Here is a 15,554-nt window from a genome sequence, read left to right as displayed (position 1 = left end):
TGTACTATGTGATCTGAGAGTCAGCATTATTAAGATTGGAATAAAAGAACCTGGTTTTGCTTCAGCCGGAGCCATGGAAAGTAGGAATACCTGGCAAATTGGTGCCAATGAAACTACCGAATCTCGTGAATTTATTGTTATCCAATAAATTCTGACACCAGAAAGACACAAATGTCTTGTTTCTGATATAGCACTCTCATGACATATGATTTGGGGAATCTCAACCTCCTTCTGAGACTGTGGGTGGGGTGGTGACTGAATTACCCAATGCCTATCCCTGATGCAGTGCTAAAGCTGAACTGGAAAAGATCATATAACCTCCATCTTGTCCTATTGGGATGTTTGGTCAGGGAAGCCAGTTACCCTATAAATCTGATGGCTCTAAGGCTAAGCTGTTTGGAGGTCACATGGGCACTCTTGGCAACAGACAGCATCACTTGACAGTCACGGGTAAGCCATCTTGCATGTCCAGTCCATTCTGACCCTTAGGTGACTGGAGGCCTACAGACTCTGAGATTCAAGAACAAGGACAGATGCCTAGTGAAGCCTGCCCAGTCCACCACTTCTGGGCTTCCAGCCCTGGGTTTGTTTTATATCAATACTCAGTAGAACAAGGACTGATTCGTTAACCTGCTGGAAATCGAGGTCAGGGTTTCACAAGCCACAATATTCTGTAGACTCCAATAAGCAACCATAGAAAGAGAGGACTTGGTAGGACTAGAGAGATGGCTCAGCAGTTAATAGCACTTTCTGCTTTTACAAAGGACCTGGATTCAGTTTTCAGGTGCCTGCACACACATGGTACACATACACACACTCAGGCACACACATACTATGCTGATTAATTCTTATTGTTAATTTGACACAACCTAGACTCAGCTGGGAGGAGGGATCCTCAATGGTAGAATTGCCTCGATCAGATTGGCCTTGGCCATGTCTGTGAGGCACTGTCTTGATTGCCAATTGATTTGGGAGGGTCCAGCCTGTTGTGAGAGTGCCATCCTTAGGCAGCTGGCCTGTATAAGAAAGCTAGCTGAGCATGGCAGAGAGCAAGCTGATAAACAGCTTCCCTCTATGGTTTCTGCTCTAAGCTCCTGCCTTGAGTTTTCCCTAATGCCCCTCAGTGATGGATGGCCACCTAGGAGTGCAAGGTGAAATGAACCCTTTCCCTTCATAAAACCACTTCTGGTCAGAGCAACCAAAAGTAAACTACGGTGCACACACATATAAAATTGAAAATAATAAATCAAAAAAAAAAAAACTAGGGACTTGTTGGCAGGTTCTCACAAACTGGAAAGTTTATTTTCCAGAGCTAGGAAGGTAGTCTGCCCCCAGAACCTCTAGTAAAAGTGAACTAAGTTACCCCTTAATTCAGGAATCCATTCTTACATCTTATTTGACCAGCAGTCCCACCACGATAGTGTCTCCACACACAGACGTACACGTAAAAATGGAATTTTTGTGTTTAAAAGATATTTTGCAGCTTTGATTCCAAGCTGCTCTGGATCCTCCTGGATTGTGCCTCCGCTCAATCTTTCTCACTAAGGACGATTTTACTCTCGAAGGTTCCACTAGCTGTGAATCAGATTCCGCTGTGACTCATGTGTGCGTGGGCAGCAGCCACCGCCTTTCGGGAGGGCTAAGTTACGGCAGGGCAAACATCCCCATGGATTTGGAAAAACACACAGTGCTGGTTATAAAACATCCAAGGTACAGTCTGCAGGCAGCCCTGGAATCAACAGGGCTGAGAACCAGCCAGGACACACTAGAACAAAGGCCTATGCTCATCAGAGAGGTCTATGCTCCTCAAAGACGTCTGGCAAGAGGCTAAATGGGAAGGAAAGGCCACAGAAATATGAGGGGTGAGAAGGTGAGCTGGAAAACAGGAAGGCTGGCTGGAAGCCAGGGAGTCTTTTTTTCCTCCTCTCTCTCCCTCCCTCCCCACTTTTCTTCCTCATAGCGGACTGTGCGTCCACACAGAGAACTGTCTCGGGGTATAACAGAAGATCAAGGTGTACAGTGACAGCTATGACTTTTCATGAGGGTGCTTCCATGCCAACTTCGTCTGTCACATCGCCCTTAAATGGCCCACAGTGAATCGGGCTGACCAGATCTTTGCTCTGAGCAGACACTCTACAAAACTACAACCCATGAACCTTTTGGTGTCTTCATGACCCTCCTTTCTGCACCCTACACCCCTAAGAGCACTTCCCAGGGACCCAGTTTACCAGCCCCTCTCTGACAAATGAAGTCTGGGTGTCCTAGGGAAGGGACAGTTTCCATAATGGGACTTTTCCAACTCATCCTCCAGTTCTCAGCCCTCCGGAGCCAAAAGACATTCAGTCTATAGTGAACTTTAGCTGACAGTGATGGTTGTGGGGAGCTAATCTTGACTGGAGAGAGGGGTCAGTGGTTGAGAGCACTAGTTGTTCTTATGGAGGACCTGAGTTCAGTTCCCAGCACCCACATGGTGGTTCACAATCATCTGTAACTCCATGAACAATTGGTGTGCGTGTGGTCCACATACATACAGGCAAGAAAAACAACTCATACACATAAAATTAGTAAATCTTTTAAAGTATTTTTTAAAGAGATACTCCGCACTCAAAATTCATGCCTTGATTTTCTTTGCAGGAGTTAAGTCATGGAGGTGTTGTGGTGTGGTGGTGATTCTCAAGAGTAATCCTAGGGAGACATCTTTTCAGTTCCCCAGCAGCCAGTGAAGAAGATATATTGAGATAACTTAACTGATCCTTTAAACCAAAGTAGGTCCTCTTGACCCTTCTTGTCCTCACCACAGTCTATATGTCCCTATAATGAGCCTATAATGAGAACAGAAACTGTGAAGTTCCTCAAATTCCCTTGACCATCTCCTTCTCTTCTGAGGATGTTAGGGATATGGATGGAGCAGCTGACTGTAAAGTGTGAGAAAACCATCTCCTTTAAGTTCTCCTCTGACCTCCACTGTGCACCAGTGCATGTGCACACATATTCATGCACACACAAAGTAAATAGGGAGGGTGTTTATCCCCAGCCTCCTTTCATATAGTGATGAATATAGGGCATTTTAACATTTTTAAAATTATTTATTTTTATGTGTATGAATGTTTGCAGGCATGTATACATGTGTACCATGTGTGCTTCTGATACCCCTGGAGGCCAGAAGAGGGTATCAGATCCCCTGAAACTGAAGTTAAAGCAGCTGGCAGCTGTCATGTGGGTGCTGGGAACTTGTGGTAATTTGAATGTAATTGGCCCCTATAATCTCACAGAAAGTGACACTATTAGGAGGTGTGGTTTTGTTGGAGTGGGTTTGGCCTTGTTGGAGGAAGTGTGTCACTGTGGGGGCAGACTTTAAGTTTTCCTATACTCAGTATTCTGGCCAGTGTCTCAGTTGACTTCCTGTTGCCTGCAAGATGTAGGACTCTCAGCTACTTTTCCAGCACCACATCTGCCTGCATGCCACCATGGTCCCTGTCATGATGATAATGGACTGAACCTCTGTAACTGTAAGCGAGCCTCCTCAATTAAATGTTTTCTTTATAAGAGTTGCCATGGTCGTCAGGTCTCTTCACAGCAATAAAAGCCCTAAGACAAAATTGAACCCAGATCCTCTGCATGAGTAACAAATGCTTCTAACCACTGAGCCATCACCCCAACTCCAATATACGGCATTTAGACTACATCCCATGGTGACTTTGGGAAGATTTTTATTTTCCTTCTTGTTACTTCCTTCTTAAATGAGTGAAATGAATGTGGAGGCCCGAGAAAGATGAGCTCTGTTATAGCCATGATGCCTGGAATGGCAGAGTAGAGGGTTAAAAAGATCCAGAAACATTGACAGCATCCTGGAGCTACTGTACTATCCTTACATGGCCTCAGCAGCCTGCTTGTTATATGAGAAGTAACTCCCACCATGGTTGCATTTCCACAGACAGGGTTCTCAAATTTGCAGGAAAAACTATAGCTAATTGATGTGCTTCTTGAAAAACTCTGGGTTTCCTTCCAAAAATTGTCAAGCTCTTCTCAGTAGTCTTCAAATATAATACCCAATTTACTTTCCCCAAAAACAAAGGAATAAAATTTTTAAATGTACCTTTCAAACACAGGGTACACTGAAATGATTTGTGTTTTGCTTGCATTTCCTCCAAGGCTCTAAACACCATGCATGCAGAAGCCACTCTAGTCTTGCTGGATGCTTTATACATGATGCCTAATGAACCCCCTGGTCCACATATGCTGATATAGCTTAGATAAATGGAATATTCAATGAAAGAGCTCAAATACATAATTAGCCACGCATGTGGATTTATTTATTATTGGAACTCAGGAATACATTCACAGGGTCGATCATTGTAAACTGATCACTACTGTATGATACACACAGTGATAGTAGTTACTGCTGCTGCCACTGTGGCCCGGACAAAGCCCCTATCCTCAATGAGTGTATATGTCTAGTGGGAGGCTGTTTTACCTACCTTTCTGTTGCTGTGATAGAACACCACGACAAAAGCAACTTCAAAGAGAAAGGACTTGTTTCAGCTTAGGATTCCAGAAAGATACCATCCATCATGGCCAGGGAAGACAGGGCTATACTAGGCTATTTCTTATAGGCCACCAACCAGCTCCCAAATCATCGCAGAGAGACTTACTGTCAGTTTTGATGCCCTGCCTAGCTTAGGCATGTTTCTGGCTAGCTCTTTTAACATAACCTGTTTCTCTTTATCTACGTTTGCCTTGGGGCTTATTACCTTTCTTACTTCTGCATATCTTGCTGTCACTCCTTCTCTGTGTCTGGCTGGATGGCATCCACCTGGCTTCTGGCCTTGGGCATCTCCCTTATTCTCTCCTCCTCCTCCTCCTCCTCCTCCTCCTCCTCCTCCTCCTCCTCCTTTTATTCCTTCTTCTCCCTTCCAGCCTAGACTTCTATTTATTCTCTCTGCCTGCCAGCCCCACCGATCCTTTCTCCTGCCTAGCCACTGCCCATTCATCTCCTTATTAGACCAATCAGGTGCCTTAGGCAGGCAAGGTGAAACAAATGCAACACATCCTTTCATAATTAAACAAATGCAGCATGAACAAATGTAACACATCCTTACATCATTAAGCAAATGCAGCATAAGCAAATGTAACACACCTTTATACAATTATTCTGCAGCAGAAACAAAATATAACACATCGGCCGGGTGGTGGTGGCGCACGCCTTTAATCCCAGCACTCGGGAGGCAGAGCCAGGCGGATCTCTGTGAGTTCGAGGCCAGCCTGGGCTACCAAGTGAGTTCCAGGAAAGGCGCAAAACTACACAGAGAAACCCTGCCTTGAAAAACCGGAAAAAAAAATAAATAACACATCTTTGCCTAGTTAAAATAATGTTCCACAACACATAGCAGCCAGCAGGAAATGCAAGCAGGCAGGAAAGACACGATACCATAAGCAGGAGGCTGGCTGGGCAATTGCATCTGCACTCTGGAGGGAGACAGTAAGCCAGCAGCAGTAGGGCTGAGCTGTGAAGCCTCAAGGCCCAACTCCAGAGGCCCTCTTCCCCCAGCAAGGCTCCACCTCCTACAGCTTCCACAGCCTTCCCTAAGGGCACCACCAGCTGGAGATCAAGATTCAAACACAGGAGCCTATGTAGGTGATATTTCCATTCAAACCACAGCAGAGGTAATGATATCACTTCCTCAATAGAAACATAAGGGTTTGAGGGCCTGAAGCACAGCAGAACATAGGGCCTCCCCTGCAGGGTCAAGAGGAGGGCATCTGAGCACAGGCACTACCATCATATCAATATCTTAATTTTTTTTCATGTCTTTTTTTCGTTTTTTAGCTCAGTGAGGTTGTTTACAGGCGTGTGGTGGAAGTTGCTCACAGGAACATGCACCTCCCTAATAGCTACACCACCAAAGAAAATGTCTCCCCCTTCTGCACTGCCCGTTATGGGCATATAAATCCCTAGGGTGGGATGGAGCCCCATGAGCCTCTCCCATGCCTTAATCATTCCAATCTAAACTTCCAAATTCTAAAAGACATCATGATCATCATGATTTCCCAGTCATTAGCAAAGTGCTTGGAGGAGGGGAAAGGGAGGGAAGAAAGAATCGAATCCTGCTCTTTAGTGAGTTTCCTTCCTACAGCCAGAGAGATGCTGTGTGTCAAATGATTCTCCAACAGCCTGAATCATTGCTGCTCCTCAAACCCCTTCCATGCTCTTTGGTGTAACGGCTAAGGAAGCCCACAAAATTCTAGAACTGCTAAGACTTTCCCTTGTACCTGGCCCTGTCCTTCTCCATGGGAGTTCCAAACCCAGATCAAATTGCCCACTTTGGAGTCAGCTTTCACAAGAACTGAAATGAAAAACTCTTTCAATTTCTAAAATTCAAAGACAGCTTACTCAGGCACCCTAGACATTAACACCATGTCTTTAAATGCTGAGTTAGCTTGGCAAAGTTAAGAAGAAAGAAAAAAACTAATTTGATTATGTTAGTGGACTATAAATGTTTGATTTTGTTTTATTTTTGTTTGTTTTGCTTTGCTTTTTGTTTATTTGGTGTTGTTTGTCAGACATCAATTCGCTTAAATACATCAATTCCTTTCAATAGATAATGGAGAAGGGTTAGGACTAAGGGGGAAAGTGGAGGATGGATGGAAGCTATCTGAGCCTGGATCAGAGCACTGTTAAGGGAGGGTGATTGTACTGGGGATTAAGTTTCTATGTTAGCAATGCTGTCATGTCTTGAGGGTAGGTAGAGCAGGTAGGGTTAAGATGAGACAGGAGAAAACTGGGGTGCAAAAGGGAAGGAGGCACTTGAGGGTGTGGACTCTATACTTGGAGGCTATAGACCTTGCTCACTGTGCCTCAGCTCCTACTTCCTGGTTTGGGGTACCAAGTTATAACTGAAGGGAGGGCAGCAAAGGGATCCAGACATCAACTCTCCTCATCATGACCAATTGACATGAAGGGTGAAAACCGGAATGAGGAAGCAGACAGCTACTCAGGAGGAAAGGACTTCATTCCCCTGGTTCAGCTGGACAGCATGTGTGCACAGGCTAAGGAGAGATACAGGGCCATTTTCCTAAGCCAAGAAGCAGTGCTAGATATAAAAAGCCCACCTGCCCCCTCCTCCTGCTTTCTCACACTCTTTCACACTGTGCCTACCACCAAGCCAAAATAATGAGCAGACGGGCTTGGGTATGGCTAAGTGGTAGAGTGCTTGCCTAGGATACCCAAGGCAGTTCATCCCCAGAACTACAATAATTATAACAATAATAATAAGATAGAAAACAAAATGCACTAGAGTTGGAAAAGTGTCTAAAGATTGAAGAGAGCATTCTCCGGGAGAATGGCAGCTCCAATGACAGCCAAGGTCTTGATCAAAGACTGGAGTAAGAAATTAACAGACACAGGGCTGGGGAGATGGCTCAGTAGTTAAGAGTACTGGCTATTCTTCCAGAGGACCCAGCTTGAGTCCCAGCAACCACTTGGTTGTAATCTGAGGCAGAGTTTCTCTGTCTTGACCACCCAGTCCCAAATAAACACAGAGAAGCTTATATTAATTATAAATGCTTGGCCGATGGCTCAGGCTTGTTACTAACTAGCTCTTACATTTAAATTAACCCATTTCTGTTCATCTAGTTACTGACATGTGGTCCATGGCTTACTGGTTCTCTGGCATCTTGTTCCTTGGATGACTGGTTGGTGTCTCTCTGACTCCACCTTCCTTCTCCCTGTATCTCCGTTTGGCTCTCCCACACAGCCTTATTCTGCCAGGCTATAGGCCAAATCAGCTTTATTTATCAACCAATGAGAGCAACACGTATTCACAGTGTACAGAAAGATCATCCCACAACACACGGTGGCTCACAACTGTAACTCCAGTCCCAGAGGATCCAGTACCTGTTTCTGACCACCGTGGGCACTAGGCACCCAGGCAATGCACAGACATACATGCAGGCAAAGCTCCCACATACATAAAAATAAATACTAATGCAAAAAAGAAATCAGCAAACACCTCTACCCGCCCCATAGCCAGTAGCCCCCCTCCAGCTAAAACCAAACTCTGAGCTCAGACACAGCTGCGCCTCTTAGTGTACGGCTTTGAGAGTCTAAAGTTATGCCATCTCCTTGAGGGCAGAGACCACCCCTCCTTCACCCTCCTCCCACCAGGGTGCACAGAAGGTTCTGCTGTGTAAGAGCTAAGGGCTTGTGGGACGGTGACACAATGTGCCATCGCTGGAAGAGATGGAAAGCAGAACTCTGCACAGGCAAGGCCACATGGGGCAGGCTGGAGAAACAGGGGCAGCTTACGTGTGGCCGCCAGCCTCACAGGGTCAGGTGGGGTTCATGGTTCCCTGTGAGAGGCAAATGTAAATAATTTGGCAGAGTCTTTGTGCTCTGGAGCCTTCGGCCCCAGGGGGACTGTGTTGAGTGTCTGGTATTACCAGAAGCCTGGGAAAGTGGGATAAGGGAAGAGGTCCGAGGCGCGGGTTTCATTATTGGCTCAAAAGAGGCGCTGATGGTCTCCTGGCCAAGCAGTGAAAACTGGATCTACAGCTTTTAAGATAAAAACTCGGGCTCCTTGACAGCTGCTTAGTATTCACTGAGTGACTGCAGTGACTCGCGAATCCCGAGGCGGTTCCTCCATCCAAGCTTCCGTGGGTCAGTTAGGAGGCTTGAAATGAAAATACACAGAAAGAGGGAGCCGGGGCTTCAACTCAACGGCCTAGGAAATGAAGTCTCAGGCAGGAAACTGGGGACTCTGTAATCAGCACACGAACAAGGAGTCTTGCTCCTTTGACCAACGTCAACCCTGGCCTAAGCAAGGGCATCTTAAGAGACATATCTCGGAGGTGAAGTAGCAGGTTCCCTCTGATTGTTCATGTTGATTTTCAGCTTGACAGGATCTCTAAACACTTAGGAGACAAACCTCTGGTATGCCTGTGAGAGGTTATATTAGGTGAGCATCTAGGTATGCCTGTGAGAGATTATATTAGTTGAGCATCTAGGCATGCATATGAGGGGGTTTCTAGATCAGGTGAGCATCTAGGCATGCCCGTGAGGGGGTTTCTAGATTAGTTGAGCATCTGGGTATGCCTGTGAGAGGTTATATTACTTGAGCATCGAGCCATGCATGTGAAGGTGTTTCAGATTAGATGAGCATTTAATTGAGGTGGAAAGACCTACGCTGAGTGCGGGTTGCATGGTTCCATAGGCTGCGATCCTGGACTCCATACAAAGCGAGCTGAGCACCAGCATTCATCTCCCTCTGCTTCCTGACTATAGACACAACGTGACCAGCTGTCTCAAGCTCCTGCCACCATGACTTCCCCACCATGCTGAACCACACCTCCCGACTGGAAGCCAAAGTCAATGCTTCCTTCAGCTGCTTATGCCAGGCACTTTGCCATAGCAACAAGGCTAAAACTGATACAGACACAAGACACATGCTCTAGTGCCTGGGAAGCAGAACACAGTGAAGCTAGAAGCAAACATCCTGGTCCAGATAACAAGGATTCGGGAGACTGCAGAGAAGGTTCGCGATCAAGAGCTCTGCTGCTTTAGCAGAGAACCCAGGTTTGGGTCCCAGCACCCACACGGCAGCTCACATCCAGTTCCAGGGGACCTCACACTCTTTTCTGGCCTCTGCAGGCACTGCACACATGGGGTGCACATAAAATAAATAAATTTAAAATGACATGGATTTTTGGTTTTCTTCCACTGACTGCACTAACCCTGTGAAAACCCCTTACAGGGTGTTAACTCTAACCTTGAGCTAACTTTCCTTTCTCCTGGGTAGACATCACTCACATTGCACCAGAGTTACTGATGACCTTCTGCATGCCAACCTCAGCCTTTATAGGTTGTAAATTGATTGGATCAGTCAGAAAAATGGAACTCAAAATTTCTCACCCTGGGAAATGAGATTGTCCCTGTTCCGGATGGCTCTGTTACACTGCAGAGCACCTGGCACTTCCAAGAAGGGACATCCACTCATCTTTTTTGCCTAATTCTGTGTTTTGGATAATTTTCTTTACAATCCCCATCACTATTAAGGCACTATCCCCAAATCAGAGATTCAGAAACATGTATGCTCATATCCATGGCAGCATTATTTACAACTGCCAAAAAGGCAGAAGTTGTCATATGTCCCTACCCAGATGAATGAATGCATCAACTGAGGTCTGGATACAATGCATTATTATTCCCCCATAAAAAGGAACAGAAATCTGAAACATCACATTAGTAAACCTAGAGCACACAGTGTTAACTGAAATACACCCAACGCAAAAGGATAAATAGTAGGCAGATATATTGAGCGGAAATAGAGGAGTGATCACCTGAGGCTGGGGGAAGGGTGCAGGGTTAGTGTTTCATGGGTACAGTCTCAGTTTGGAGGAAGCAAGAGTTCTAGAAATGGATAGGGGTGTGCAATGTGAATGTACATAATGACCCTGAACTGTACACTTGATGGTGGTGAAAGGGATAGATTTGACCATACTGATTTTAGTTCAGTAAAGGCAAAGAGAAAGAGGGATGGGAAAAATAAAAAGAGAAGAAGGGAGGGGAAGAAAAGGAAGGGGAGGAAGAAAGAAGAAAGAAGGCTGTGTTTTCTTTCACACACTCCCTCCTTAGCTTGGCAAAGTTCTATCCAACTCCAACAGTGGTCCTCAACCTTCCTAATGCTGCAACTTTTAAACACAATTCCTTATGCTGTGGTGACCCCCAATCATCACATTATTTCTGTTGCTACTTCATAACTGTAACGTTGCTACTGTTATGAATCATAATGTCAATATCTGATATGCAAAATATCTGATATGTGACCCCTGCGAAAGGGGTCATGTAGCTTGAGTTTTCCTGCCTGGCCCACCTCAGGACAAATCTCTCTCACCTGCCAGTCCCACAGCTGCTCAGACCCAACCAAGTAAACACAAAGATTTATATTAGTTACAAACTGTATGGCCATACCAGGCTTCTTGCTAACTGTTCTTACAGCTTAAATTAATCCATTTCTATAAATCTATACCTTGCCACATGGCTCATGGCTTATCGGCATCTTCACATGCTGCTTGTCTTCGTGGCGGCTGGCAGTGTCTCTCTGACTCAGCCTTCCACTTCCCAGCTTTATTCTCCTCCTTGTCCCACCTACACTTCCTCCTGCCTCACTACTGGCCAATCAGTGTTTTATTTACCAATCAGAGCAACATATTTGCCACACAGAACATCCCACAGCAGGGTCATGACCCACAGGTTGAGAAATGCTGAACTCCAGCATTAGATATGAAACTCCTCCAGACCATGGCAGCCTGGGACTTCCACACAAAAAGATCCTCCCCCAGTGTAGCCCACTGATCGTGACCTGCCAGCCTCCAAAACTGTAAGACAAATAAAAGTCCTTAGTTTATAAGTCACCCAGGTTCCTCAGTCACTAAGCACAAAACAAACACAGCGAATAGCTCTGTGGGGTGACAGACATGGGAAGAACAGAGAAGAGAAGCGGGGAGAAGGGAAATTTAAAAAAAAACAAGTGTTAAGGAACAGGTGCCAAGGATCCAGGTGTGTTGATGATACCGAGGTAATTAGAACAGCCATATGGAAAATTCCTGAAGCAAGAGTGAAAATGGAGTGTGGGGAACCCACAAAGATAGTGTGGAGGCAGAGGCTTCTTGGAGTTTGCTTCCTAAAAGGGGACAGTGATTAAAGAGTTGACCACAGTGCCCTGGGGATCCCCAGAACACAGTGTGACAAGGGTTAGAGTTGGAGGCAAGAAGAAAGAACGTGAAGTCACCCGGAGACAAGAAATGAGGGCATTTTGGTATCTCTGGGAACCAGCTGGCTTCTGTCACCTGCATATGTGGAATCTGTGTTGTCCTGTGTTTTGTTTTGTTTTTGTGAATGGAAGATTCTAGAGAAAACACTCTGGTTTGGGAATCCCCCTGTTCCCTCTTTGTTCTCAGATCCTGGAGTCTGGAGTCAATCTTTCACCCTACCCTGAGCTCCTCTGCACAGCACCCGGCCCTCTCTCGCACATGGGCTGTAGGCCTGGGCTGTGGGAACAGATCTTGGTGTCAGAAGCACTGCTGTCTGGTTCTGTTCCTGCCCACATGCCCTGGAACCTCAGGGCTAGGGCAAGCCCCTCCCCCCCAAGAATTGGGGAGCAGCTGGTCGGCTTTCACTAGGACTCATGCCTACTGCTCTGTTCACACCTGATGGAACGTGAACTTCACAGCTGCAAGCCTCTACTGGCCAAAGGAGGAATAGGACACCTTGTAAGGCCCCATTACCCAGCATCCTCAGCTGTTCATCATCATGGACTGCCCTGGGACCCTGGCAGCTTCCATCTTCACCGCTGACTGGCATCTCTGGCTACACATGGTCTTCCTCCAGATGTCCTCTTCCAGGGCTCCAGAGGGACTTGCCAGCTTCAAGCTATAACAGCAGTTGAGTACCAAGGGCCTTTCAAAAATCAGTTCTTTGATACCTTTTTGCAGCCTTAGTGTGTCCTGTGACAAGAAGCCAGAACCCTGACAGGAAGTGCTTCCTTCCATACTTGTCTGAACAGACGCAAGTCTCCACGAGCTCCCTGTACTCTCTGAGCCTCTAGGACACTGACTTCTTGGGCGGCAACTCTTCAAACAATGTGTTGGGCAAAACACCTCCATGTCCAGCACCTGGGCCCTGGGTGTCTCCTAGGGAGGCAACAACATTCATTAACTTACCAGACAGCAGATTGTCCATTCACTCCTGCACACATTCTAGGCAAACCAGGTTCAGATTCATTATCCTGATTCTGTTCGGATTTCTTCAGCTTAGTTGCAAATGGCCCCCAAGGGCCACGAAGAAATGGAAAAGAGTAAGAGTTGAGTAGAGATGCTTTTGCTTCCAAGTCATGCAGGGTTAGTCACTGTGTGGTTGGACGGGGAGACATCAGCCTGGAGTCCGGCAGATCGGTCCTTTGATAAACTGTTCATTCTGTGTTACTATGACAGACCATCGGAGATTGGGGGATTTAGAATAAACAAATGCATTGGTTCATGGTCCTAGAGGTTGGAAAGTCTAACATTAAATAATTGGTTGTTGAAAAGAGCTGTACTCTGTGTTACTATGAGAAAATGAGAGCCAAGAGGAGCTCATATTCACCCTTTACAAAAAATGACACCAACCTGCCCCTAAGGCTGAGCCCTCACAGAATCTTCTCTTAAAGGACCAAGCCCTTAACAGTTGTTATGGTAACTAAACTGCATGTGAGGTTTTGGTTTTGGTTTTTACATCTGTGTGTGTGTGTGTGTGTGTGTGTGTGTGTGTGTGTGTGTGTGTGTGTTAGAGTATAGAAACTAAACTGCATGTGAGGTTTTTGTTTTTACATCTTTGTGTGTGTGTGCACACACGCACGTGCGTGTGTGATGGAGTATGTGTAAGGGTCAGAGGACAAATTGCAGGAGTCACTTCTCTCTTTCCACCATGAAAATCACAGGGATCAAACCCTGGTTGTCAGGCTTAGCAGCAGGCACCTTTACCCAGTGAACCCTCTCGCTGGCCCTCAGGTGGTTCTGGAGAGAATAAAGATGTGAAACCACAGCGACTCTACGGTGTCCAGCTTTGCGATGGCAGTCAATAGTGCAGCCTCGTTGCATGGACAGGCATCATACAGCTGGAATGGGTTGGTTTCTGCCTTCCACAGGGGATGGTCTATTTTTAAAATGTTGTTATGGTCTGTGTGTGGGTCAGAGAACAGGTGTACCACAGCGTGTGTGTGGAGGTCAGGAGACAAGCCTCGGGAGTCAGTTCTCTCCTTCCACCAAAGGTTCCATCCAGTGCTGGAACTCACAGCTGGCCATCACGGCAGCTTTGTGGAGCAATGCAGTTACTCGCTGAGCCATCTCAGGGCCCTTTTAATTCAGCCCTTAAAGGATAAGCCGTCTTCCTCTTTTGGGGAAGCACGTGAGGCTCGGTTTTCATTTCAGCAGTGACTATAGCAACAACGCCCGTTTTGCCAATTACCGTCATTTCAACGTAATTCCCTTTGCAGAAGCAGAGTCTCCCCTCCCCCACCTGGGAAAGGATCCTGGGATCATAGCCCACCCCCACCCCCCCATCACATTGAGATGGGGCCTGAACATCTCTAATTCTACCTTCTCGAGACATGCAAGGGAGCCCTTGTAGATGTGAAGCGGTGTAAGCTCCCACCACCAGCTCCAGCTGTCAGGTCTTCAGTGCAATGTGACATTCGAGCTGATTTGAAAGGCAAATTTGACACAGAACCCACAGTTTCCTTCTTGGTAAATGTGAGGCAGGTTTCATACCTGTCCCAGCCTGAGCTCCCCGGAAGCAGAGCCTGAGGCAAAGGCTTATGTGCTACTCTGTATTAAGGAGTACAATCCTCAGGAAGAATGAGTGTGGGAAAAGCAGGGTGAGGCAGAAAAGGAAAGACGCCAAGTGTAGCTGATTGCTCAACCCCAAAGGCCAGCCTTCTGAGGGGTACCGGAGACAGCATCTCAGGGCATCTCCCCCGCAGAGGAAACTGAAGATGTGTCTGCATACTCCTGTTGTGGTTGGAAGGTTCACACACAGGGCATGAACCTACCCAGTCTGTGGTGCTATGACTGCACGACAGAGTTCTCATGGCAGAGCTGTGGCTCCCTCGTCAGCAGGATCACCCAGTGGAAGCAGGAAGGGCACTCACAAAGGTGACGAGCCAATTAACGGTGATAAGCCACTGAAGTCTGAGAAAAATGCCTGCTGGAGTAGGACATGGGATGGAAGGCCCCAGAACAGGTAAGATGAAGAATCTGACTAGAACATGAAAGGTCTATAGTATGACACAGGCCACTCCTGCCAAGGAAGCAGAAACACATTTTACCTGGAACCCCCAGTGGCCACACCCATCAGGACTAGGACCACAGAAGAATTTCCTGCCAGGCAACACACAGCCACCACACTCTCCTAAGAACCAGAGAGGAAACAGAAGCCAAGGCACGAAACATCTACCCTGTAGAGAGCCGTGCACGGCCGCGCCGCAAGGATGGCACCGGCATCCGGCTTCTGCCTTCCCGATGGCAGGTGCTCCTTATTTGGCTAAGGCTAGGATCTGGCTTGCTTCTGCACACCTGGACCTAATCTGGCTTGCTTGCATATGTCTGACCCTATCGGCATTGTCCACATGGCACTACGGGGTTGATTGCCCAGTGGCTATAAAGGGCGTGGGCTGGCTTTCCCGAGAGAGAGAGAGAGAGAGAGAGAGAGAGAGAGAGAGAGAGAGAGAGAGTGAAGAAGAAGATGGCTTTCCCCGGGGTCAGAAGATTGTTCAAAGTTCCTGAATAAACTGCTTAGAGAAGAGCCTGGTGTTGCGTCTTCCTTGCTGGTCGAGGTGGACGCGACATACCCGACAAAGACAAGACCAGAAATCAGTACCTAGGATTACAATCTTCCCACTCCCAGACACTTAGATGCCAGGGTAAAAACTCAATAACAGCCAGGATAGCATGTCTCTACTAGAGCCCAGCAACCCTACCACTGTAGGCTCTGAATATTCCAACGTAGCTGAAGCACAACAAAA

The 15,554-nt window shown here is 46.8% G+C and overlaps 1 long non-coding RNA gene across 1 annotated transcript; it reads right to left on the bottom strand.

The window, feature by feature from the left end:
• Positions 1-12,220: 12,220 nt before the first annotated feature.
• LOC131924243 (uncharacterized) lies at positions 12,221-15,100 on the bottom strand. Its single transcript, XR_009382825.1, has 2 exons — positions 14,583-15,100; positions 12,221-12,687 (listed from the first exon to the last, which is right to left on the bottom strand). It is a non-coding gene; the product is annotated as an uncharacterized LOC131924243 (long non-coding RNA).
• Positions 15,101-15,554: the final 454 nt, after the last annotated feature.

Source organism: Peromyscus eremicus, chromosome 14 (assembly GCF_949786415.1).
Source record: "Peromyscus eremicus chromosome 14, PerEre_H2_v1, whole genome shotgun sequence".
NCBI lineage: Eukaryota > Metazoa > Chordata > Mammalia > Rodentia > Cricetidae > Peromyscus > Peromyscus eremicus.
The sequence above is the reverse complement of the archived record's forward strand: the minus strand, read 5'-3'. Positions and strand labels throughout refer to the sequence as shown.